Source organism: Xyrauchen texanus, chromosome 48 (assembly GCF_025860055.1).
Source record: "Xyrauchen texanus isolate HMW12.3.18 chromosome 48, RBS_HiC_50CHRs, whole genome shotgun sequence".
NCBI classification, from domain to species: Eukaryota; Metazoa; Chordata; class Actinopteri; order Cypriniformes; family Catostomidae; genus Xyrauchen; species Xyrauchen texanus.
In genome coordinates, this window is record NC_068323.1 from 23,617,361 (window position 1) to 23,645,184 (window position 27,824).

The window sequence follows — 27,824 nt, forward strand, 5'->3', positions numbered from 1 at the left end:
CTACACCTAGTGCGTATGAGGGAGGGTAATGAATGGAAGATGGCTTTTAACAACCCTATGGGCCATTTTGAATATTTAGTCATGCCTCTCGGCTTGACCAATGCCCCTGCCGTCTTCCAGGCTTTGGTGAACAACGTGTTGTGTGACATGATGAATTAGTTTGTCTTTGTGTATGTGGTTGATATACAGATTTTTTCTCAGTCTCTCCAGGATCACACACAACATGTCTGCCAGGTTCTTCAGAGGCTTCTTGAAAATCAGCTCTGTCCAGGTAAGGGCTGTTTCCAGTTGGCAATCCCAGATTTCCACAAGGACCTACAGAGGTTTCTGGGATTCGCTAACTTTTATAGTCGCTTCATTAAGAACTACAGCTTTGTCGCTGCTCCTCTGACTGATCTTATCTCTACCAAGAAATTGTTTCAGTGGTCGACCCTTGCTCAGGCAGCTTTTGACAAACTCTTTACTTCATCTCCCATTTTTATTTTCCCGGAACCTACTCATCGTTTCGTGGTAGAGGAAGATGCATCAGAGGTGGGCGTCGAAGCAGTCCTATCACAACAATCTCCTCATCATGGTCTTAATTATCCCTGTGCCTATTTTTTCCTCATTGTCTCTAACGGCTAAACGGAACTATGACATTGGCAATCGAGAACTCTTGGTGATTAAGCTGGCCTTGGATGAGTGATGTCACTGGTTTGAGGGAGCTAAATAACATTTTGTGGTCTGGACTTACCACAAAAATCTTTAATATATTCGGTCTGCTAAGAGGCTTAATTCTCAACAGGGTTGTTGGGCTCTCTTTTTTGGGGTGTTCGATTTTAAGATCTCTAATCACCTGGTCCAATGCCCGATGCTCTCTCTTGTGTCTTTCATGAGCCTGAGCTCCCGCCTTACCCTGATGCCATCGTCTCCCCCGAATGGGTGGTGGCAGCTGTCTCATGAGGGGTTGAGGCTCATGTCAAGATAGCACTTAGAATGGCACCCTTCCATTCACCCACCTACTGACCACCTCCATTCCCACCCCATTCCCTCCCACCCTTGGTCTCAGATAACCCTTGATTTTGTCACTGTTCTTCTCCCTTACCTGGGCAATACAGTGGTGGACCATTTTTTTCCCCAAAGCTGTCCACTTTATTCTCCTTCCTAAGCATCCCTCTGCTCAGGAGACACAAAACTTTTTTAGTTTTATTGGCAGTTTGGGGTCTAAGTTAGTCTCTCTATTGGATTCCATCCTCAGAGTAATGGCCAGACCGAGCAGGCCAACCAAGATCTAGAGCAGATGCTTCGATGTCATTTCATCCTTGGCCAGAAGGTCTGGCTGTTCACAAATAACCTACCGCTCAAGACCTCAAACTGCAAATCCCCTAGGTTTTTGGGCCCATATAGCATATCTAAGGTTTTCAGACCAATGGCAGTGCGGCTCAAACTCCCTCCCTCCCTGGGTAGAGTCCATCCGGTCTTCAATTTTTCCTGTGTCAAACCCTATGTCCATTCCTCCCTTAATTCCTCCAAGCCCCCCATTCCCCCTCCCCTTGTGGTTGACAGAGTGCCTGCTTATATGGTTTCTTGATAATAGGCGGAGACGTCATGGCTTCCAGTACTTGGTTGACTGGGAGGGACATTGTCCTGAGGAGAGATGTTGGGTCATGTATCTGGACATCCTGGATCAGTCTTTCATCAACGATTTCCACCGTTGTCGCAGGTCGGCCCATCAGGGAGTGGCAGGAGGCTTTCTTGAGGGGGAATTAATGTTAGGATTTCTGGGTGATCTGGCAGTGATTCCGTTCTGTTTGTGGCGTGTTATGGTTTCCTTGTGTTCCTCTGTTTGTTTACATGACCATGTGCTTCACAGTGCTGCAGGGTTTCTCAGCAGGTTTGGCAGGCTCATTATCATCATTTGTTTCACTTGTTCCATATTTCTCCTCCTATATAATGCCCTCATTTGTACAGTCTCTTGCCAGACTGCATTATATATATATATATATATATATATATATATATATATATATATATATATATATATATATATATATATAAAACTCTTCTTCCTAACGGTAATATAGAGCCACATTATAACAATACCTATAATCCTTTCGGGCACAGTGGTTACTGTGCGAAACGACTTTATGTAGGATAGTTTAATGTAGGAATCTTTGTATTTTCTCTGCAAAGTTGGGTCCTCATGGTTGATACTGGTGTTCCTCAAATTCTGCCTACAATCTTAATCTGGCAAATTTTATTATTTTATTGAGTAAGTTTTATATAAACTTTGTTTTATATACGTTTTATTGAAGGTAACATTACAGAAGGAGAATTTGTAAAAAAAAATCTAAAATAAATAATAAATAAAAAGTAAATATATATATATATATATATATATATATATATATATATATATATATATATATATATATATATATATATATATAAATAATTACACAATACTTTAATATTATTAGGTAAAATATGGTGGTTTTGCACAGTAACCACCATGCATATATGCAAAATAGTTAGAATGCAGGGAGATGGAGTAAAGTGATACTGAGAGTAGTGATGGAGATCAGGGAAGAGATACTGTAACTAGGGATGGAGACCAGAATACTGTAGATGATCAGGAGAGTGAACATAGAGCTGGATGTGAAGGGTTGAATCAAAACATATGGCAGTGAAATAAAGATGTAGTGACTATTCTTGTCCCTGAATGGAAATCAACATACTCTAGGGTGTTAAAAAAAAATCACAGTTGTATCGAGACTACTGGTCCTCCCATGCAGAAATGCGAGATATATACATATAAGGGGGCAGTGGTGGCTCAGCATTTAAGACTCTAGGTTACTGACCAGAAGGTCAGGGGTTCAAGCCCCAGCACCGCCAAGATGCCACTTTTGGGCCCTTGACCCTGTCTGCTCCAGGGTCACTGTGTAATGACTGACCCTGCGCTCTGACCCTAGCTTAGGTGGAATATGCAAAAAAAAAGAATGTCAATGTATAATGTGTAACAAAATAAAGGCTTCTTCTTCTCTAGCCCTTTATTGTACACTGGTACTTGCTGGTACCACCTAAAAAATTACTTTGACCCAAATCCTAAAAAAATCTGACCTCACATTGGTTTTGTTTTGTAACATGTTCATGAAAAATCAAATGTTGATTAAAACAATGTCTGTGTCAGAGACTGAAAGGGTTAAGTTCCACAGAGCTCAGGTATGACTCCTTTTGTTCTTTAATGCCCACAGAGTTCAATAAACCTTTTGAAAACTTTGCAGTCCTTATTTAGTTTATATATTTCCTACTCTCATTCAGTCCTTTAACACAATCACTCTGAATTTATATAATCTACTTTGTGATGTAGTCTTTGTATCTTTTAGGAAATTTTATTTGTCTCTGGTGTCTTGTGATTTAGGTATCTGGTCTTCACCCCGAGTCTCTTTACAGTTAATTACACATTCTTCTGCATTTTCTTTGCACTCCACAGTATGTCTCTGTCCTTGACCATTTACAGTTTCATTGTCCATTGTGGGTATGTTTCTGGACTCATATTTTCTGGCAAATGTTCCTTGCATATCTTGCTCCTGTGGGTGACTGATCGACAACACTGTTACCATCCTTGTGTATCACCTTGTGAGGAATACTGTTGAATGTTGTTGTGAACTTGTCAACTTTGTCCTGTTTTATCAACACTTTATCTCCAACCTCAGTGTCACCTCACCGGAGTCTCTTTCTCATGCTTCTAAAACAGTGTGTGGTGTCACAATGTCTGTCAACTTTCCTCTTACCTTCCTTTGAAAAACAAGTTTGACTAGGCTTTTGCCCATCATAGTGTGCTGTATTGATCTGTAGACAGTCACATACTTGCAGAGTTCACATTTCCAATCAGCACCTTCTGCTTAGGCAATCTGTATCCTTTTCATCAATTAAGTGTTTTGTCTTTCCACTCCTCTGTTCACTTGTGCCCACTTTGGAGTCGTTCTGAGGTGTTGGATTCCATTTTCTGAGCAACATTTTTGACATGACCTAAAAAATTGTTCTCAAATGTTTCTTTGTCCCCATAACTGCCAAATGACCATAATGAAACATCTGTAGTGCTCTGATCCACAGTGACTGAAGCAGCACAACCCTAGTCCCTTTGAGTACTATTTGACCGATGACACAGTTCACCAGCAATGTGTGCATATGCTGGGCAGTTGTCAAAGCAGCCTGTTTGAATAGCATTTCTAATGTTTTTCAACTCTGCATATTCAGACTTCTGTTCCAGTTCCTTCATGGTCAGGGTTTTTGGTGTTGCATTGACAGCCACAAATCATACATACTCTTCTGCTCTTATGTGTGTGTGTTTGATCCTTTGCTGACAGTCCTAACAAATGTGACAGAGGATCTGCAATGTTGTGTGTGCAGTATATGTGAACCACTTGAAATTCGTATGGTTGTAGTCCCAAAACCCATCTTTCAATTCATGCACATGGTTTAGAACGAGGAGCGATAGATCAGAATGCTATTCTGACCATGTTGCTGTCCTCTTTCACATCAAATGCGAAGTCTTGGTTTTGTTCATCTTTGCAGGTTAAAAAGTAATGGGTGGAGAATTAACAGCAAGTTTGAAGTAAGTTTGTCAGAACTCTAGAATTTTTAATAGGGATATGCATAACTACCAAAACTCAGCTTAGCTATATGCTAATACTGACATTCAGCATTTTTAGAAGCACACCAATTCGCTGATAACTACCAAAAATCGTCAACAATAGAAAACCGTGTTTAGAGACTTGACCTTGTCGGATTATTTGCTGTTTTGAAGCAACGACCTAAACAGTCATGTAAACAGAAAGCCAGTAAAGTTGTTAACATGCAATGCGAAAGAGGGGTAGGCCTAATCACTCTGTCAATCGGTCTGAGCCAAAATTGTATTTTAAGCATTTATGACCCCTGATAAAAGAAAACTGTTTAACCAATCAAACCTGCTCAGTAATGCTGTCTGTACTAGGATACTTAATTTTGTTTAGTCAAACGCAGCATTCTGCTGCCAAATATCTTACTTCTTGGAAGGCAAATAATAATTCCCATAATTATTATTAATAAATGTAGCAGTTTATTGAACATTATTGTCATTATCGTATTTCTGTTGCAACCATTTTATAAAAAAATAATAAGCCACTTAAGTCTGTATGTTCCAGTGATTTTATTACTTTGCATCATGCCTAAGAACCTGCGATATGGAACTATAATGGTCCCTGTGGGTCTCTACTGGTAATGTGTTGACTTCTATTGGTGGCGTGTTATGTCTAGTGGATGCCATTAAGTAACAAAACATATCTGTAATAGAAACCTATACAAACCTTTAAAATCCTAATGGACACCCGTAATGGTATTTGTAATGAAAAACATTAGAATTTCTATTGTTTTTTCGTTTTTTTTTTTTTCGTTTTTTTTTTAGCAGGGCTTTGATTAACTGTGGCCTTTTGACTACAGCTAGTCAAATACATCAGCAATCTGGGAACACTGCTCGTCCAATCAGATTCAAGAACCAGAACTAACAGTTGATACATCCCTTTAAGGTGATACAAGTCTACCTTATCATGGTTTATTTTTGTGATAATGACTAGTATAAACAAGCAAACTGCATCGCAGGCATGGTCTTTCCAACCTGGAAATGCCCTGAAGGCTAATTGCTTGAAACTGATGGAGAAGGCTTGTACCCTCAAGTTACCTTTAAACCTGACCCTTTTCCTCTGCAAGGTTTTTGGTACAGTTTCCGAGGGAAACCACAGCCGCTGGCAGCCGTATGATTTGTGATTAGGGGGAGGTTCAGAGCGGATTTAATCTGGCCTCAAGCCTGTCATTTCATAATTATGTTCTGTACCAAGGGAACACCACCAAAGTGACAAGCCTGCTGCTCGCAGTGTTTTACCAGGCCACACAAGACTATTGAGATCCGCTTGAGCTGAGAAGATGCCCTTCTTTTTCAAAAGTCTATTCCCAAAGATCCCGTGACACTGGAGCAGCCCCACATTTCGCACAGGGACTTGTTATCCAACCTACTTTAAAGGGATAGAACCCAGTCTAAAGCTGTTTCAAACCTTTTACCCCTATATAAGTGGTAATGGAGTCCCTATATATGTTTTACAAGCCAAATTGTTTGCAATGAGGTGATTTATTTGGACAGGGAACATTTATAGACAGAATTCTTTTCCCCACTACATGAAGTGCACTAAATCTTTGAGGCATGGAAAACGCTCACCAGATGTCTGCAGTGTCATTGCATTTAGTCATTGGACTATATAGTTCTGTTGTGGACATGTGTTATATTTCTTTATGTGTAACATGACATATTGTAATGACCATGCGTTTGCAAGCTAAATAAATGTAATTGGGGTGAATCTCATTGAAAATTAAGAAATATCCTTATTTTTTAGATTTCTCCCCAAAATCAAAAGGCAAAAATAATACATAATATTTTACATATAGAAAATGAAGCCTGTTTAAAGACCATAAAGATATTTTGTTAATGTAATGTGAAAAAAAAATCTTATTCTCATTACTGCATCAAACATGAGATATGATTTGAATTCTAGAGGGCAATTGTATTTTATTATAATTGTAGTATTTATTGTACTGAATTTAATTACTGCTGATTTTATCAACTTAATAATTGATAAAACTAAAATTGATAAACTAACTTAATAATAGTAATAATGGTGTCCAGACATGATTTCTGTTACTGTATTAAAACAATTCTGTTGTTGTTGTTTTTCAATTTAGAGAAATTAGATTTTATTATTAGATTTTTTTCACTATAATGAGAATTTTGGGGAAAATTATGAATTGCTATGAAAACATTAATAATAAAATAATAATATTTATTTTTGTCTTCTTGATGCAATTGTCTTTAGGCACATACTATTATTATTATTATTGTTGTATTTTTCACTATAATGAGTATATTGGGAAGAAATGGAAGCGCAGCGTAGTTCTAGCGGGAAGACTAGCAGCTGTACATCATCGCACCATAAGCTGGGTGAATCCTAGCCAATCACATGTAAGCCATTACTTTATAAGTCTGCTCACAATCTATCACATTGCTGTTTCATTGTGCTAACACAGCAACCTCCACCACCCCACCACCACCAGTTGAGTCCCGTCCCGCACGGGGGGTAGGCTCCTCGCCCCTGCCTCCTATCTCCGGCTGGACATCACTACAATTTGAATTTGGGGGAGAATTTATCATTGTTTTTTTAAACTTCTTTTTTTTTTTTTTAAGATGTGTGATGTAATGGATGTAGAATAGCAGGGTCTGCCAGTCAAGGCATTCCTCTTCATATTAAATCAATCATTCATATTTCACATAGTCTACCATCAAACTAATGACAAATTTTCTTTTCCGGCTGGATTCTCAATCCATGTCCTTCTAATTTTTGAAGTCCCCAGCTCCCCTCACCAAAATAGATTGTTTCTGCAATGAAAACCACATTGTCTCACTCTCCCAGTCTCTATTTACATTCAACAAGACTGTTTTAATTTCTAATTACGCTATATTATACACCCCGTCAGCAGGGCTTTAAACATAATTTTAGTTGAAAAATCATTACATTTGGCTCTACTGCGGGCCGGTGGTAATTGCTATAAACTAGACATGAGTACATGCTCTTTGGAGACAGCATTTCAATGTGGATCATTTGTTTTTCATGTCACATTTTAATTAATAACCTCATTTAATCACATTCCTTCATGAGAACAGTAATCCAAAGCCATTGGTGTAGCAAGGGCCGTTAGGTCGCGTATTAACACCAGGCAGAGTGTTGAATAAGCCATGTAGTATTACATCATTGGACCTGTGTGGTAATATCTGTAGAGTCAAAGGTGAAATCTGTCCTAGTTATTTTAACTGTGACACGATACAGGGGCAACACGTGTACAATGAAATACTGCTTTAAACATGATCAAAAAATGCCTTTATTGACACTGTTAAAACAGTACAGCAGCTTATATGATAAAGGTCTCCTGTGGATATATTAGCAGCTTGAAATGATTTTGATTTCATACATTCATAGTGGGTTATTGTCTTTTTGTCTGTGTGCTAGAATTATTCTGGCAAGTCATGGGAACATCTACAAGTTTTCCATGGAAGATGTTTTGCTTCACCCTGAGCAGCTCTCAGTAGCCTGTAATCGCTGAAGAAAGCATGACCTTAGCTCTTCTCCACTAGTGTCATATTTCACTGTCTAGTCTCATGTGATGACAAAGTAGATTTAACCTGGTGCCAGCGTCAAGCCATGAAACCAATGCAAATTCAAATAAATCCCCAGAGGATCTAAAGAGAGAGCAAAGACAGATGAAACGGGCTCATGTGTAGCTGTTTAAACGGCTATTTTGGGATGGCACCGTTAGAACTGCATGCAGTATATCTACTCTTACAACATGCGTGTCATATTTAATGAGACAATAAATTGTCTACACACTGATGATGGATTATAAAGGAATGGTTTACTCCAAAAAAATAAAAATGTCATTATTTACTCATCTTAATGATTTTTTTTTTTCAGTGTATTATAAAAGGCGAATTTTTGAAGAACCTTTATGTAGCTCTCTTCTGTAGCACGCTGTGTTGTTCAGTTATGACCATAAATGGCAATTACATAAAACCTGGTATGACATTTATTTTTTTTACTCTGAACGCAAATTACATTTGTACGACAGAATTTTAGTGGCAGATTAAAAAAAAAAATAATAATTATTATATATATATATATATATATATATGATTTCAAGAATATTGTATTTTAATGTAAGTTTTGAGAACAACCTCATAATTAAGAGAGAATTCAAGTAAAGTTTTGAGAAAAGTTGCTAGATGAAAGAAGTGGGCTAACATTTAAAGAATAAAATAAAAATTATGAGAATAAAGTCTTAGCATTACTAATTTAATATCTTAATGTTAAAAATGTATTCTCAAAAATGTTACATTTAGATTATTTTTTAAAACATTCTGACTTTATTTTCGAAATGTTAAATACTAAATTTCCGTAATTTTACGACTTCAAACTCATAATATGCATTTTTACAGAAATAAAGTACATAAAAATTTGAGAATAAAGTCGTAAATTTAATAAAGTCATTTTTATATATTTTATATAGTTTTTTAACAATCAGTCTCATAATAGACCTTTTATGAAAAGTACTTTTGTATATTATATTCAATATTATGAAAATAAAGACATAACGTTTTGAAAGTAATCTCCGAATAGGCCTTTTACGAGAAGAAAACTGAACGTTTTAAGCAGGGCTACACTGGTAATATGGCATACCGAGTATTTTCCCGGTGGGCCGACGCACTTTGGGGCTGATCAGGGGCGCACTGACCATCGGGAGATCCGAGCGGGCCGGTGTGTCGGCCACGTAATGTGCCACGAATGGGCCAAGCTAAACTAAATTGAGCCGCCAGTTATGCAGAACGGACCACAAAACAGCCCCTCGAATAGGACAGCGAACACCCCCCCAATAAGCTGAGTTAACAAAATCCTGGGCTGATTTTTCTTCCCAGTCCAGCCCTGGTTTTGAGAATACATTTGTAACATTATTAGATTAAACTGGTAAATGCTATGGGGGGACGGGGGGTTATCATAATTTAATGTCGCACTAATATGCTGTTATAAATTTGAGAGCTACAATAAAGGGGGACATACATTATCAGTGAATATTGACTTGTCTGTTCCTTACACATAGATATCGTGTGGTATGTTCGCTTGGTATGTTTTATTTGTTTGTTTGTTTTGTGCTTTTATGGTGTGTTTTTTCCCTCTTTTTTTAGAAACTTGACAGATGCAATCACTATGAACATAAAAATGTGTATAAGGTGGCAAAATCATAAGAAATCATACAAATTGCATCATACAAAAATGACTTTTTTTTCATAGCGACCAACAAATCAACAAACATCACATTTTATCCATGGTTTAAATTCATGGTTAGTTTAGGTTCGGGTTAGGGGTCCCGAGTCATCTTTGGTCATTCAGTTGTATAGAGTATAAACTGGGTCGGGAAGAGTTTTCTGAGACTCCAAGTATTGAGATCTGATTCTATATTTGCCCTTCTTACCCATGATGACTATGATTCATGGAAGTCCTTGGTTAGCAGACGTTTAATGGGCACTGTCATATTAACTGTGCAATAACATAAAAAAGAGCAACAAAGGCTTCTTTTAGCTGAAAATAAAATGCAGAACAAATCTTGCCTATTTGGACCATATGGGTTGTGAGCTGTGAATGGGGCCGTTGATGAGGAACCATGCTGTGGTTCCACATGAGGTGCAGATGTACCAACGTTGTATCCAAGACAAACTTTCTGGACCAGGGGGAGAAGATTCAGTGTTATGGGTCAGAGTTTATGCGTGGTGATGAATGAGCAAATAAATATGTGTCCTTCAATCGAGACCTGGAGCGCGGCACTCAGTTTCACATTCCAATGGACTGCGCATTTCTCACGCACAGACTTCACGGCAACTGATGAGGCACATGGTGAACCATCTGGCAAAGGTCAAAGGTCACTGGCCTGACAATTTCAATACAAAAAAAGTGTGATATAAAAGGACATCATGATTGACAATGCTGTCATTTCAGAATATTTGTAATATTGTATTGTGTGAGAGAAAACATGTTATATTTTTGTTTTGTATTTTCAGGAAACAATGAAGAAAAGTGGGGGAAAGAGAGGTGGATTCATATATGGGTAAAATATATAACATTTTAGCCCTGTTGACATCTAGAAAGTTATTTTAGAAAGTTCTAAAACACTTTCACTAGTTTATTTAATTTGTCTACTAATAATGTCCAACAGTGGATGTACATGTATAATCAGAGATTAATGTATTTTTTTGCCGTGTTTGTGCAAAGTTATGAAAATTTCATGCTGATCAAAATTACTTTTATTTATATGCGCGAGTGTGCTTTAGAGATGGATAGAATAGCATGCATCTGTTGAGTGAGTCATCTTCACTGCAGGCGTGATCCATTTGAATTCTACAGAAATGATTATACTGTAAAACCCTATGGAGGAAGTCAAACCTCTCAAAAGGCTTTACAGCCTGAACATTGTTATCAGCATGCCTACTGATGAGGAAAAGAGGACACAACAATGTGTCACACATCAACATGGATTCCAAGGCTTTTCAAACTACATATCATAATTACTAAAACGTATCGTGTTTTACAATTTAGTTACGGTAACTGATATTGTACTAGAAATGTCATAGTTTAATATGAAATCTATTAAGGACAAACTATTCGACTTTTTCCAACTGTGAAATGTGTAGTTAAATGTGTTTAACTACAACTGTGTAGACTATTAATGCTGTCATAAAAAAAAACACTAGTTTATTTTTTAGAATGACAAGCTGGCATAACCATGGTAATGAAGATGGCCTTATGGAAGAACTAGAGTAAACTCTGACCAGTGCAAGTACAAATGAAAGAAGAGGTTTAAAGTCTGGACCTCCATGAAATGAAGTTTTTCTCCTGTTCTAATGATGCCTGGTATCCAGCAAACTGTCCAAGTTTGCCTTCAGACATTTCATGAGATTATTAAATCAGTAAGCGTGTTGTAAAGAAAATAAACTTCACACTAGAAGCACATTCCCAACTCAGTGTAGTGGATTACTCATGTGTACAGTCAGAACATTATGTTAGGATTTGTTAAGGGATGAGGTGAGAGAGATGAAATGCAGCTCTTTTAATGATCAACAAAACATAAGAAGGAGGTAACTCAAGATAAAAGGTTAACAAACTCAACAGCAGTATGCTGGCTTACAATGCTCTACATACAAACAAGAACCACCCAAACCACACAAGGGCACATATACACACATGGGCTAACAAGATGATGAGGAACACCTGTGATACAATTAGACATGATAATGATGGCAACAACACATTTCAAAGTAAGAGTCCAAAGAGAAAACATAAGACAGACACCCCCCCCATTCATTTTGTTGTTAGGTTTAATTAGGTCGGGGCTGGAGGACAAAAAAATGTTTTCTTTCTTTATCTTTCTTTTGATATTCAGGTGAATATCTGCATCAAGATACAGAAATGTAAGATACTTAAATAAGATACTTAATACTTGCTATTAAACTTTTCTGGCAAAGAGTCAATGAAGATAATTAAAAGAGGCAATTATAGTTGTATGAGGTCTGTTAACAATGGAGATGTACATCCTTGTGAAAAAGCAAAATTTTCTGGCTAAAGAATGTATTGTTAAATACATAAAAATATACAAATATCCCTGTTCTAGTTAACACATGCTGCAGTGTATTTGGACGTGTTCAATCAGGTCTCAAATTTCTGCAGGATGCTGATACAAAAGCGAAACTAGGACGATATCAAAAATGGCCATTATTATAGTCGGTCAATGCTTAATTGGTTAGTGTGCGTGTGTGTGTGTGTGTGTGTGTGTGTGGCTGTAATTCTTTATATATCAGCTCTTGCACATTATATTTATGTAGTTTAAAATTTAGTTGGTCAGTTTTTGGCAGACGCTTCCATCATTATAGACCCAGGAAGAAGGAAGTTGTTAATCAGTTTCTCTCAAGTTATATATTTTTATTTCAACACATATTAAAAATAGGCTGTCATTACTCCTCTGAGTTTTTAGGTCATACTAAAAGTAAACCAGAACTGTTTAAGCATCATAAAGCAGGTATTTGAGTTACATTTGAATGCTTGTTTCTCTTTGAGGAATATATTTTGATTGCACACCTTCACCTAAAGCACACAATTCTTGTCTAGGTTGACAGATTCAGTTTATCAAGAACAACATTTTGCATGTCATCCACACACTATTATTATGCAAGAAATGTAATCTATTCATAGTTTTTAGACAAAAAATAGATCCAAGATTCAACTACAATGCCTAGATCAAACATTTGATTCAGGGTAATTGGTTATTAAGCTTACAGTATATGAAAGAATACAAGGCATATTGCTAAGGATCCATAGTATATCGGACACAAAGCTCTTTTTGTTACAGTGGTCTGGGGAGTGCGGTCCCTCCACAGTGCCTGTTAAGCACTCCGACTTCAAATTGCCCCTTGTTATAAATCCCAATCACCATGAACACAGAGACCACAGAGCTCTCCAAAACACACGTGCAAAGCCCCACTGTATGGGCTGATTCTAATTAATTAATTACATCCCTTGTGATTTTACTTTAACATTGAAGGGGAAAAAAAAACAGGGATGGAAACACTTCCCACAGGCTATACCTAATTGGCAGATTTAAGTCTTGGAAAATCAGCACAGCACACTGCCCCCAGGACTTTTTATGATTTTCAAAGTACTCCTGTGCACCACTCTCCAAGGTATGACAACATTTGTTACCATCTCTTGCTCCTTTAGTATATTCATTATGGGTCAGTCTCACAAAAATGGTTATATTTCAACCCCAAAATCAAAAGGAAAGAAATAAGGAATTATACTGTATGAAGCTTAAATGTGATCTGTTTAATTGACTGATTTATTGAAAAGAAGAAATTCTATAAGTAAGCCACTTGTAAGTTGATTTCCCTACAATAGTGTAAAGGCTATGGTGCTATAAAAACTCAGGGTGCTTCTCATTTCCTAAATCACTCATATGTCCTTAAGTCTGTGACCCGGAAATCGACCGAAGTCCACCATCATGAAGGACGTATCAATTCTCTAAATGCACCATGAGGAGTAGAGGATCGAATATGGAGGAAGCTTACTGAGGACGCTTGAGTGAGGAAGTACAGGTGCATCTTCTGCGGAAGACTTATTGGTTGAATCACCTGATGCTCATACTGTATAAATTATTCTCCCCCTTCCCATCTGTCACTACAGTTTAAATTCATGTTTCACCTTTTGCGGTTTAAATAAACCATAATTGTCACGTACTTCAACAGAGCATCTTGAATTATTTGGATTTATTATGAATATATTCATAAATAATGTTTCAATAACAAAAAGGCAAGCATGCCGAGGTACTGCAGCTGCACCAAATATGCGTTCTGAAGTGAGGCACGAGTAAGCAAGGACATTCCATTTTACAAGCACGTCTATTATTGGTCTATTAAGGGTATTTATAATGGAATTAGTCGCGTTCAGCAACCATCAGAATGGGGAAAAACTGAGACCTTAATGATTTGGACCGTGGCATGATTGTTGGTGCCAGATGGGCTGGTTTGAGTATATTTGAGTATTGAATGTAATTAGAATATAGATACATTCAAAAAGTATTTTGATAACTGAAGAGATTACTTTTGTTTGATTATTTATCTAAAAAAAAACACATAACAAATTTACACAATTAATCATGCCTCCTGATGTGTATGTAAATTTTGTAATAAAAATACTGATTTTCCTACCATACAAGCAATTCAAGTTTGAAGTAAATTTGTTTTTACAAGCTGCGTCAGTGGGGGACAGTGCACCTCAACAAACCTCACAAGCAACGCAACTACAGAATAAGAACCGCTCACTGAGGAGGAAACACTACAGATGGACGAACAGGAAACAGGAATCTTTTCAAGAAGATTTTCAAAGTTCCCACTGCATTAACTTTGCATTCATCCTAAAAAACTGCTTTAAATGACACTGAATAACTGTGAGAACACTTTCGTCTGAGGCACGCACATGTACATAGAGCGATAATTAAAATAGCGCAGACGCAATGCAAGAACGCGTACCGTGAGAACTGGACGCATTGACTAAATGAATTAAAAACAGATTTTCGTCATCTTTAGGCTTGTTCAATGACACAAACAATATACTTAAGTATACTTTTTGTATTGTATAATCAATTCTTCATTCATCTGTCACAATAATGCAATTTATTTCAAACTAAATTTCAATCCGTATTATATTTTTATTACAGGTCTTACATATTATGTATCATTATATATTATAAATGTCAGAAATTTTAATGCATTATTTATATGAATTATCTTCATTTGGGGGCCATTTTCATTAAATAATGATGTGTGTGAATTAATTATTTAATGATTACACATTTTACAAAATTTATGCTACTTTATTTTTAATTTAAGTGGCTTTTGTATATACTGTATATTGGGCAGTGGGATTCTTAAAGCAAAATTCATTATTTGTGACATTGACATTTCCCTGGAGACTGCTAATATGCAATGCATGTGCATGATTGCCCTATGCATACATTACAACATTATAATATTGAATATAGAGGACCTACACTTTCATTAACCCTGCATTGGCGTAATTTGTATTTTACACCCCACTACATTTTCACAATACATTGAAAATGCAATCATTTATCTCTGGGAGCTAAACAAGGGTGCTTTGTCCAAGGGCACTTTGCCTTACAAGATTAACTCTTAACTAAAAGTTAAAGTTTCCCAAAGTCATCACTCAAAACAAGAAGTCGTACTCATGGAAAAGCCTGACTGTCTGGCCTTGAGTAATTAACCGCCACAGATTTCGAAAATCCAACATGGAATATATGGATATGTCCCAGAGGTTCAGAGTTATTGCTCAGAGGCTGCTCTTTCTAGGCTCAGGGGATTTAATAGTATTCAATGGAGTTTCATTTAAGTATCAATTTTGTCTCAAATATCTCTCCCAAAATACCAAAGGAGAAATAAAAATAGGCACAATTGAGTCAATTGAAGTAAGTTACGTAACTTAAGTAAAGTCTGCATTTGCTCTCCATTTAATCTCATCGCTGTCTAGGAGAAACAACTGAGATCTCATTTGTGATTTTTGTTTTTAATGGGGTTGTGGATTAGAGAGGAACTGAATGGAAGATCTGATACCATTTTGGTTTCTTCTCCTCCGTCTGCTCAGTAGTAATTAAGTAGTTACACTGGTTTCCAATTCCTTGTTCAGCCTCTGGCTAGTGATCGTGAATGCATCGTTCGACCATAATAAACAAGTTTACTGGCTTCTCTGGCTTTCTCTGCCTCGTTGCAGAACTCGTAAACACAAAGGACTTGACTGGGCTCCAACGATGAACTTTTCACAAACAAAATGAGACCTCTGGCCTCACATTTTAGAAGTGTTCATGAGGAGATGATGGTATATATAAGATAACGCAAAATAAAGAAAATTAAACCAAACCTGAATCTGAGGTTGGGGTGTAAAGGATATGATACTAGTCAGCATATAAACAACTTGTTTAAGTGCTTTTTGCAGAGGAATACAGTGGGCTCCAAACATCCAAAACAATCTAATTTAAATGTAGAAATAAACAAGTTGTACGATTTAAAATAATATTAACAATAAACAACAAAAAACTTAATGCTCAGTAATGAACATCTCCTTTTTCACCAAAAAACCAAACTTAATGGTCGTGAAATAGACTTCAGTTTCTTGATGCAAAATATAAATTCATCCTTATTTTAATTTTGGGGTGAAATGTGCGTTAAGCATGTTTTCGTGAGATTCACCCAAATGAAAATGACTAATTTGTGGATGCAAGTCAAATAAATGAATGTGTGCTTTCAGATCAGGAAGCAATCTGGACTGAAATGGTTTACACGTCAATCATACGAGCACGCAAATCTGCTTGGCCCGATGTTAAGAACTCCTACATAGACCATATTCCAATGTGAAACATTGTCTAAGGAAATGGAAACTCCAAATTTGTTTTTAATTAATGCTTTAAATGTGTGTGCAGAACTGTTAACAGACTTCCTCTACATGTGGATCAGGTTGGCTGAAGTCATTTGCAGTAAACACCATCAAAGCATTTAGCAGGATATTAACCTGCCTTCATGCTCACTGCTGTCACACTTCCTGCACAGGATATAAACTGCAGCTTCCTTGACTTCTTGTTGACCTCAAATGATATCATGCATAATCACTTTATTAAGAAGCCTAGTGAGGTGTGTGATGGTGTTTAGTTACAGAACAATGTCAGGATAAAAGGAAAATGGCTTGAAATCTCTGGTAGAGATTTGAGAGCATGCTGTCAAAATAGTGGTTGGGCTTTGAAGCTGTCAACTTATTTTTGCTGCCTGAGAATGATATACCAGTTTTACATGCAACATTTTGTGCAATCGGAAAACTTGGAAAATAATCATATTTTGGCAGGCTTCAATTCTTATTATTTTTTTTTTTAAATGCTTTTAGCATAAACCTTCATTTTCTATAATCAGTTTTCTGTTTCAGGTACACAAACTCGTTGACTATTGTTGTGGTCCAAAACATGTCAGAGCGCTATTCATAACACCACACAAGTACATGTAGTATTTTTAGCATTGCCACATGGGAGGTTACAGCTAGCATTAGCATAAACTGTCTCTTTCTACAATCAGTTTTCTCCTACAGATCGGCAAACTTGTCAATAATTGCATTGTAAAATGTATCAGAGAACTATTCACAACACAAGTACACATTGCATTCTTAGCATTGCCACAAAGGGCGCTACGGTTAGCTTCTCTTCTCTTTCTACAATACGTTTTCTCTTACAGGTCCTCAAACTTGTTGTCCTTTTTGCATTGCAAAAATTGTCAGAGCAATATTCATAACATAATAAAAGTGAATGTTGCATTCTCAGCATTGCCACAACAGATGCTATAGCGATCATTAGCATAAACTTGAGCAAAAGACATAAACAGTCTTTTTCTACTGTCAGTTTCTCTTTCATGTCCACAAAATAGATTATAGATATATTTTTTTTTATAGCGTTACATACAAAAATGTGACAGAGTACTATTCATAACACTCATGCATATTGCATTCTTAGTGTTGCCACAAGGGGTGCTCTAGCGAGCATTAGCATAAACTGTCTCTTCCTACAATCAGTTTTGTCTTTCAAGTCCACAAACTCGTCGTTGTCTATTGTCGCATTCCAAAACGTGTCGGAGCCTTTTTCACAACACAACATAAGTATACATTGCATTCTATGTATTGCCACAAGGGGCACTATAGTGAGTAGTAGCGTAAACTGTCTTTTTTTCCAATCAAACTCCACCGCCCATCGTCGCACATTATAAGCTATTCAAGTACCGATAGCAGTCATGGTAAACTTTCTCCGTCAGACGATTGCATTGTAAGAGATTTCATACTGAACACATGTGAAGTGTTTTAAATGCGAGCACTCACATGCAATGCTTTGGCCAGGTATTCACATCTGGATTTGTGTTTTTATGTAAAGTATGTTTCTGATATAATCACGTTCTACAGAAGAATCACCCATACACCCTCACTAATAGAAGAAATCCATATTAACTGAAGCGCAAACACTGTTTTAATGACCTCATAATAGGCTTGTTGAATGTGAGGTAATGCAATGCATTGTTTAATTACCTCATAATGGGCTCGCGGAAAGTGAGGGCTTTGTTTGCTTTTGCCTGAAAGGAATAGTTTCTGTGAAATTCTGTGAATATTTACTCTTATAGTATTGCAAACCGAATGCAATTATTATAATTATTATTTATTTATTTATCAGTTAACAGAAGGGAGACTCTTCTCACAGATCTTTTTCATTGAGCATTTATTTAAAGTGACAACGTCTGTCAAACTCCAAAAAGGACAGAAAATGTAATAGAAGCACCATAAAATTATTCAATGTAATTAGTCAGCAATTAATTCATTTCGATCAATATGTAATTGTAAATTTACCGTAAATGTATGTTTGACATAAGTTTGCACACAGGGTTTTAGCACAAATACGTGCTTACACATTGCCCAAAGTTTTTAACTAAATGTGGTGTCACCATCGCTTTAATGTGAAAAGGTTCATTTTTAAACTCCTGTCGCTTGAAAAGTATTCCGCATTTTGAAGCTGTCCAACAATGAAATACAAGAACAACTAACTGCAGGACAAAAAGTGCTCCAATAGTCAATGGAATTAAATTAATAAGTGATAACTACAGGGTTTTCATCCATTTAGTCCAATAAATGCAATGCGATTGATAATGCAATGTTAAAAATCATTTATATTCATTTGTAGGGTAGTTTTGCTTTTTGATTTCTCGTGTAGTATCATTTTGTAACTTTTTTTTTTTTTTTTTTAACCTTTTCCAGTTGCAGTAAAACCTACTTGGTGTTTTATAGAACAAATCCTGCATTGTGCTCTACACTTAACTCCAACCTCTACGGCATTATTTAAACTGAGATCTGTGAGCTCTGAAATCTTGGCTGGAATTATACCTGGCATTCATGTGCAGCTATCATGCCAATGTACTGTACAGGCTTGTAGTCAGTCACACAAAACCATCTATGTGGCGTCAAAGTTACTGTGCTGCTTCCAAAAGCATTGTACCATGGTAAATTAAGAAGTTACCATTATTGGAGAGTAACTAACAAAAGGTGTCAACATTAGCTTAGCTGTTTTCAAATAACTAACTTTTCCAGTATAAAGCTATTTTCACTGTTGTTATGTCACAGCAGCATTGTTCCAAAACCTACTGAGCTCCATTGCTGTTTATTACCTTTATAATCTGATACCCTGCAGGGTTTTCACTAAATCACTCAAACATTGCTCCTTGCACAAAGAACACAGCAGACTCACACTTTAAATTAGTTTCACAATAGCATGTTGCTAAGCTAACAGTGTGATGCCAGAGACTATTTAGCACAAGACGGAGCAGTTGTATTAAAATGAATAGGACAAATTGGAAAGAGCCAATCCCCTGATAAAGGTCTGGGCCCTCCATCAATGACAGACTCAAATGTGTTTGAGTTTAACAGGCATTTTTATTGGAGTTACGTTAACACAAATGTGGTCATGCAATTTCACCATATTACAAACGGCATCCACATGTGGAAGAGATCAGACCAGTTATATTTGTGAATCAGCATCAAAAATACTTCTCAAAGTTATCACTACACCTAAAGTGCATTCATATATATTTGGGAAGCCGACTACAAAAGCAATTTAAGAAACTAAATGTAACTATAAAGGCGCTAATCCAATTGAATATGATATAATGTGTATTTGTACATTTTGATGCGTTTGATGGACAAAACCCCTCTAAAAACATCGCAACATGGTTATTTTACACACAGTGATACTTCAAGTAATAATTACATTTGTGAAATAAAAATTATAATTATAAAAAAAACACACCTCCAACTGCTTCTTTAGATTTGACGTAGAATCCTTCGCAGTTGACAGGAAAGCAGAGTTTACATTGCGCAGTGGTGTTTTTGCCCCATGTCTCCTTAAAAAGTAGGTTAAATGCTGGTGGTTAAATGCTGAGGGACCGCTCCATCTTCATTTGGCTAGCTAGTAGCGAGTATCAGTTCTGAATGCAATACACAAAACCCTCCCCCTCTTACAAAAACACTTGAAGTCTTACTGAACTTACATCAGTGGTGTGCTGATTTAGAATGAAAAATTTAAAAGATTGAAAAGAGAATAATTAGGATGATCAATAAATATTAACAATATACTGCCATTGCCTTATCTATAAGCAAGTAACTGTAGTCTGATTACAAGTATTTTAAAATGTAATTGAATCCAATTAGATTGCAGTCGTTCCCCATTGAAGTAAACAGGAGCTGTATTTCCATGGAGCTTGTATATGTAGGAAAGAGCCTGCCTAGGAGCATTACCAATATGACTTGCCTTCAAAAGAATTTTGGTAATACACTAATAAGTATACTAATACATAGCACACTCAAATACTGCTAACTAACTACTTTGACAAGGATAGCTTGACTGTAGTTTAATCTCAATTATATTAAAAAGTGGACCAATTTACTTTAATTCACCCTTTTAACTTTTTTTTTTACTTTTTAAAATATAAGTAGCTGGTAGTTTGGTATGGTACCATTTCAGAGGAGCTTCATCAGAACTAAAATGTACAATTACATTTCGGGACTTTCCAGTTAGTGATGTCATCAACATAGGCATATTTCACTTATTAGAGGTTCATCAGGTACAATGTTCTCATGGTTGGATGCTCCTTTTTCAACAGTTTGTCAAAGAAGAAAAATAAATGTGTTTGGAATTAAAGGTAGGTTAAATATCTGTCAAATGACTAGGTGGGGAGTCATTTGGTGAATGACAGTTGTGGGCATACAAGCTGAGCCCTGTGCCAGCCCTGACCCAACAACTCCTGTCAAACACTTTCTTAAACCACTGTAATTGAAACCATCTTTCTCTCAAAAAAATAAATAAAAAATACTTCGTTGAAAACATCTGCAACAGAAGATTTGAATTGGGGCTGTACTGTATGTTAAGTGGTTCATGCTAAAATAATTGCAAAGGTTTACTGTTTGGGGTTAAAAACAATTCCTACCAGAATGTTCTAGGAAAATTAATACAGTGCTGTCACACTGTAAAAAATGTTAATATAGCACAGCATAAGTTTACATGCACACATACTTTGTTATGTCTGTTCAGTTCAATGGTACTTCCTTCAAAAGTCAATTTGCAGCCCAGTCTGCCTGACATAAGGCCGATACATTTAGACTCCTATAGGAGCAGAATTTGCTGTTATTTAGGTTAACAGAGTTTCGCAAAGTGATTTAGCCATAACAGGTAGTTTGGTCTGAGAAACCTTCAGCAAGGGAAGACTACTGTTTTTGCTGTGATTTCAAAGTGTCCAATCCATTTGGGGTCAGTTCTCTCCAAACTTGCCTTTGTATATTTCACAAGCAAAATATATATACTGTATATTATATAAAAGAGGTTGAACGTTTCTTTTTTTGCTAAGTTTTATATATAAAACTCAGCAAAAAAAAAGAAACTTTCAACTGCTTTTATTTTCAGCAAACTTAACATGTGTAAATATTTGTATGAACATAAAAAGAATCAACAACTAATACATAAAATGAACAAGTTTCACAGACACGTGACTTACAGAAATGGAATAATGTGTCCCTGAACAAAGGGTCAAAAGTAACAGTCAGTATCTGGTGTGGCCACAGCTGCATTAAGTACTGCAGTGCATCTCCTCTTCATGGACTGCACCAGATTTGCCAGTTCTTGCTGTGAGATGTTACTCCACTCTTCCACCAAGACATTTCTTGGGGGAATGGCCCTAGCCCTCACCTTCCGATCCAACAGGTCCCAGACATGCTCAATGGGATTGAGATCTGGGCTCTTCTCTGGCTGTAGCAGAACACTGACATTCCTGTCTTGCAGGATATCACGCACAGAACGAGCAGTATGACTGGTGGCTTTGTCATGCTGGAGGATCATGTCAGGATGAGTCTGCAGGAAGGGTACCACATGAGGTAACACACAGTATTGAGATTGCCTGCAATGTCAACAAGCTCAGACCGATGACACACTGTGACACACCGCCCCAGACCATGACGGACCCTCCACCTTCAAATCGATCCACTCCAGAGTCAATGCTTGGTGTAACGCTCATTCCTTCGACGATAAACGTGAGTCCCACCATCACCCCTGATGAGACACTTTTTGCCAGTGCTGTCTGGTCCAGCGAAGGTGGGTTTGTGCCCATAGACGTTGTTGCCGGTGATGTCTGGTAAGGACCTGCCTTACAACAGGCCTACAAGCCCTCGGTCCAGCCTCTCTCAGCCTTTTGCGGACAGTCTGAGCACTGATGGAGGGATTGTGAGTTCCTGGTGCATCCTGTACCTGTCCCGCAGTTGTGGTATTCGGATGCACCGATCCTGTGCAGGTGTTGTAACGTGTGGTCTGCCACTGCGAGGACGATCAGCTGTCCTTCTTGTCTCCCTGTAGCATTGTCTTCATACATCTCACAGTACAGACATTGCAATTTATTGCCCTGGCCACATCTGCAGTCCTCATGCCTCCATGCAGCATGCCTGAGGAACGTTCACGCAGATGGGCAGGGACCCTGGAAATCTTTATTTTGGAGAAAGTTTTTTTCAGAGTCAGTAGAAAGTTTTTATAACTGTGACCTTAATTGCCTACCATCTGTAAGCTGTTAGTGTATTAATGACTGTTCCACAGGTGCATGTTCATTAATTGTTTATGATTCATTGAACAAGCATGGAAAACATTGTTTAAACCATTTACAATAAAGATCTGTAAAGTCATTTGGATACAGTGTCCTGAAAAAGGGATGTTTTTTTGTTGCTGCTGAGGTTATTTATATACAGTATATATGCATTTACCAGTTTTCATTACTTTCATTTTAGTTTTCAAACCTTTTGTATATTGTAAATGATCTTATTTAGCATGTGCACACTTATGACCAAAGTTTAGCCATGCAACTCTATGTGGTGCAAGCGGATCTTCTGGAGGTTCTTTAAACTTGTCATCTGATAGCCTGTTGGCTTGCTCACACGTGACATGTTAAGGCAATCAGCTTGCTTAGTGTAAGCTGATTGGTACTTTAACATGTAATCGCATAGCCAATCAACTTGCATTTCTCTGTTTGTCTAACATTTAAATTGCTCAGTTTTGCAGATAAGCCGGCATCACTGCAGCGTGCTGCAAGAGTTTTTCTCAGAAAACCACCTCGAAACCATCTCCACTGTCTAGATCTGCTACATGGGGATTGTTTGTATGTCTATTCGTAAAGCAGCATGTCATACATGCTCGATACACCATGTCCACTTGCTAACTCCATATGTATGTGTATTTTTTAGCAGTAGCAAGTCCCTGTACTTGCTCTGCAGCAGCAGCTTAGCAGATCTAGTCTGCCAAGACCAGTATCCTGTGAATATTTCATACTCACATTTGCATGCTAAATCTTTCCTAGTACCGTCATGACTGAAATTTAATAAACACCAGTAGGACTATGAAAAACAATAAAAATAAATTGCAGCACATATATTAGAAGATGAGCCATGAACAAATCATGTAACCTGCTTAAAATCTGAGTTCAAGTAAAAGTTGCTCTTTACTGGCAGTAATTTATATGGAGTACGCAGCGACCACCAAAGAAGCAAACTTTGCATTCTTCCCCACAAAACAACTTTTAGTATTTTAAGGGCAAGTGTGCACATTGTCTGGGGGCAAGTGAATGTGTGTGTGTAAGCTTGGTCCTGCTTGTATGAAATGGGCTTAACCTTTGACTGCCACAGGCAGCGTGAGAGAAAAGATCACTTTTTTTTTCCACTCGCAATCGCTGTGATGTCAGTGATTGAAATCGGAGAAGCCTGAGCCAAAGAGGAAAAGAATCCCAGGTCTTTGAAGAAATTATGTATTTAGACTTGACTGAAGGTGTTTAGAATTTCCTGTGTTTTTGACTTCTCTAAGCCACAATGCTAAAACAGATTCATCTCAATAAATTGGGGAAGTGAATTTTCCAACACCAACAATTGTTTTTTGCTAAACCAGCATTACCATACAAATTTATCTCTGCAATACATATTTTTTATTACACATTTTAAGCTCAGTCCACTGACAAAAGTATATGAAATTTGTATTTTAATTTGATTTTGTTGAATATATTATATGAATAACCACAGGACTGAGCACCAATATATTATTATTTTATTTTTATATTAATTTCTTTTTAAACTTTGCTGAAAAGAATGTACTTTGCTTTTAATAGAAAGGTAATTTGTTTTGGTCATTGAGTGTGTGGATATTGTGACATTCGGTAATGTCATAAAATTGCATATTTATATCACAAACCCCCTCGCTGCATTGTGTTTACATTAGCATATAGGCATTAGCATCTTGTTAAATGAATTGCTCTTGGCCTACAATCACTTCACTGTTAGGTTGAATTTATTTGGACTTTTCTTCAATTTCTATCTTCCCCAATTTCTGTAAATTCTGTCCTGCAAATTTAAAATCCCATTTTAAAATGTCCATATTTTTGCTATAGCTATTTCATTAACAAGTGAACAAAATAGAACCCCACTGGTATACATTCAGTCAAAATCAACTCTATAATGAAGGTAGATTTGAACTGAAGGGCTGAAGTTTTAACTCAGGACAAGGATATTTTCATGTCATCTCTGTGTAGCTTTAGAGCTGTTGATAGTGATGTGCCATGGGTGTGCACTGCAATCTGTCAAGACAAATTAGATGCTACCCATGACTGGCAAGCTGAACTGTGTCAAACAAGCCAAGAAACTCTTTCTCCTGCTTTGAGTGATTGACGACCAGAGATACCAGACTACATCAGCAAAATCCACCACTTTTACCTGATTTCTGAATGTCCAACAATGCAAACTGAAATATCTCAACCACAGGCTAACAACAAGTGCTGGCTTCTCATTTTACTAAATGTTTCAGCCTCTTATTGTACGGCCATCCGGTTAGTGTTAAATATATTAAGTCAAATAGGAATGGCAACCAATCTCCTTCCACAGTTTGGTGAATCTCACAAAATCTATTAAGATCATGTTTATGGTCCTATTTTATCCCCAAAACTTAAGAACGAAATGATATGGTCATATGGTCTGTTTTTTCAGACCATAAAGATGTGTTGCATTTGTTAACATTATTTCATGATAATGAAACACGACCCTACTCCCATTCCCATCTCATTCTTATCTAATAATAATAATAATTATAATAAAAAACTATTTTGCTAAAATATATATACAATCATACTTTTTTTATTTTTATATATATTCTATTAAATATTTTCATGTAATATTAAATATAACATTTCATTATTTTAAAAATGTTATATTGTGTTTATATTATACATGTGATATAGGTTAGATTAGTTTTTTTAATCTAATTTTATTATTTTTATTATTATTTACAACATGCAACATAGAAAACGCCAACTCAGTAATGTAGATGTTCAAAATCTATTCCCAGTCAGCCATGAAAAACACATGGTTGTTATGTGATGTCTATTAGTGAGGTGAAATATGTTTGAGTATGTGTGAACATGTGGTGCAGAAAGAAACATGGGCCACACACACTGCTTGTCTAGTGCATACTATAGCTATCAGGAGCCCTGGCTATTCTTGGTAATACTTGATACTCCGAGCAGGACGCGGTCACCAGGCAGAGTTCTGGAGATTCACAACAGTCCTCACCAATCGCACATGCTGCACATATCTCACATTTCTCACATTTGTCTTTAACTATTTTTTCATCATCACATTCCTGACATTTTTGTTTCCTGAATTAAAGCAATGCATTTCAATTATAGCTCTTTTATTTCAATGCAAATATGACACATTAACCCCATCATGATGATACAACTATCATTAAAATCAAACAATAAATTAGTCTACATTAAACACTTTAAATGGGGAAGCATTTCCACATGACAATTTTCACAATGTCAAAAAAAAGAAAAAAAGATTTGTTCTGATTACAAACTCACATTTAATTCACATGAATAAACTGTTGTATGGTTTTAAAAATAATGAGTCACATTATGAGATCATGTAAATGCATTATTGCAACATTAAAAAGGAAGAAAAAAAAAGGAAATCCATTATTTGTGATGATTATTATGGAATAATCAGCAAACATTACATCAATAATCACGGCTAAGAGCAAAAGATGTCTGGGAAAATCAAGCAGTTACTGGCAAAACAGTTTTCTAAATGTGTTATAGATTATTTCTATTACTGAAGTAAATTACATGATTTTTCCTATTGTTTGTCTCTGCATATTCAAATCAGGATAGAAGAAAATATTTTCACATCAAAAACATTTCACACTTCACCTTTGAAGCTTTAAAGCAGGGGTCCACAAACTGAGGCCAGTGGGCAGAGTACAGCCCTCTGAAATGTTTTGACCAGCCTGCGGAATCGAGAGGTTCCAAACTGGGTATGAGAACAAAGACATTTTCATCTCTTGATCTAAATGCATGCACATGTATTAAATATATTTGATTACTTTAGCATTTTCTCCTAAACTTGTTGTTGTAGGCCAGAACCCACCAGCCAAATCTTTAACCCTGGTGATTGAAACGTGCAAAACAGAGCTTGGAACATTGCTGCTATTTTTCTACATGTTTAGAAGACCGTATAATGCTCACACTTGTCCTTAATCACACACACTCACACACACACACACACACACACACACACACACACACACACACACACACACACACACACACACACATACATACATGTTTGGTTTCCATGTTTTGTGGGGACTTTCCATAGACATAATGGTTTTTATACTGTACAAACTTTATATTCTATCCCCTAAACCTAACCCTACCCCTAAACCTAACCCTCACAGAAAACTTTCGGCATTTTTACATTTTCAAAAAACATAATTTAGTATGATTTATAAGCTGTTTTCCTCATGGGGACCGACAAAATGTCCCCACAAGGTCAAAAATTTCGGGTTTTACTATCCTTATGGGGACATTTGGTCCCCACAAAGTGATAAATACACGCTCACACACACACACACACACACACACACACACACACACACACACACACACACACACACACACACACACACACACACACACACAGGCTCTGCTCGAAAATCTAGTGTGGCTTCTCCCAACACAAATGCTAGGTATTGTAGGATGATTATACTGAAAGTGCAGTACAATCATTCCAAGATGGCGGATTAATCAATAGAAATATTGCTTGTTCTTATAATAATGAAAAATAGATACAAAATTGTTCAATCGAAATAAAATAAAATAAAATAAAACACTTTTTTCCACTCAATATCTGTATATAATATGTATTTTTAAGCTTATTAGAGTATTGCATTGCTAGTTTAGCAAAACGCTAACACCACACTTTATTGAAATCGATTGCATGTTGAATTTTCTGTGCACTTTGAGTGAGGAGCGCTATATTTATGCCTGTGTATTGTGTCCCTAAATCATTCACTTGTGAGGTTTCATGACGCAATGAAATTGAGCAGATGCCACATTTATAGGCATATTATCTCCCATACGCCATGCTAATCCAGCTAATCCAATTGATTTACTCTAATCCATTCGTATGGCAACCACTGTACATGTCAAAAGTTATCTAACTATTTTAGTGTCA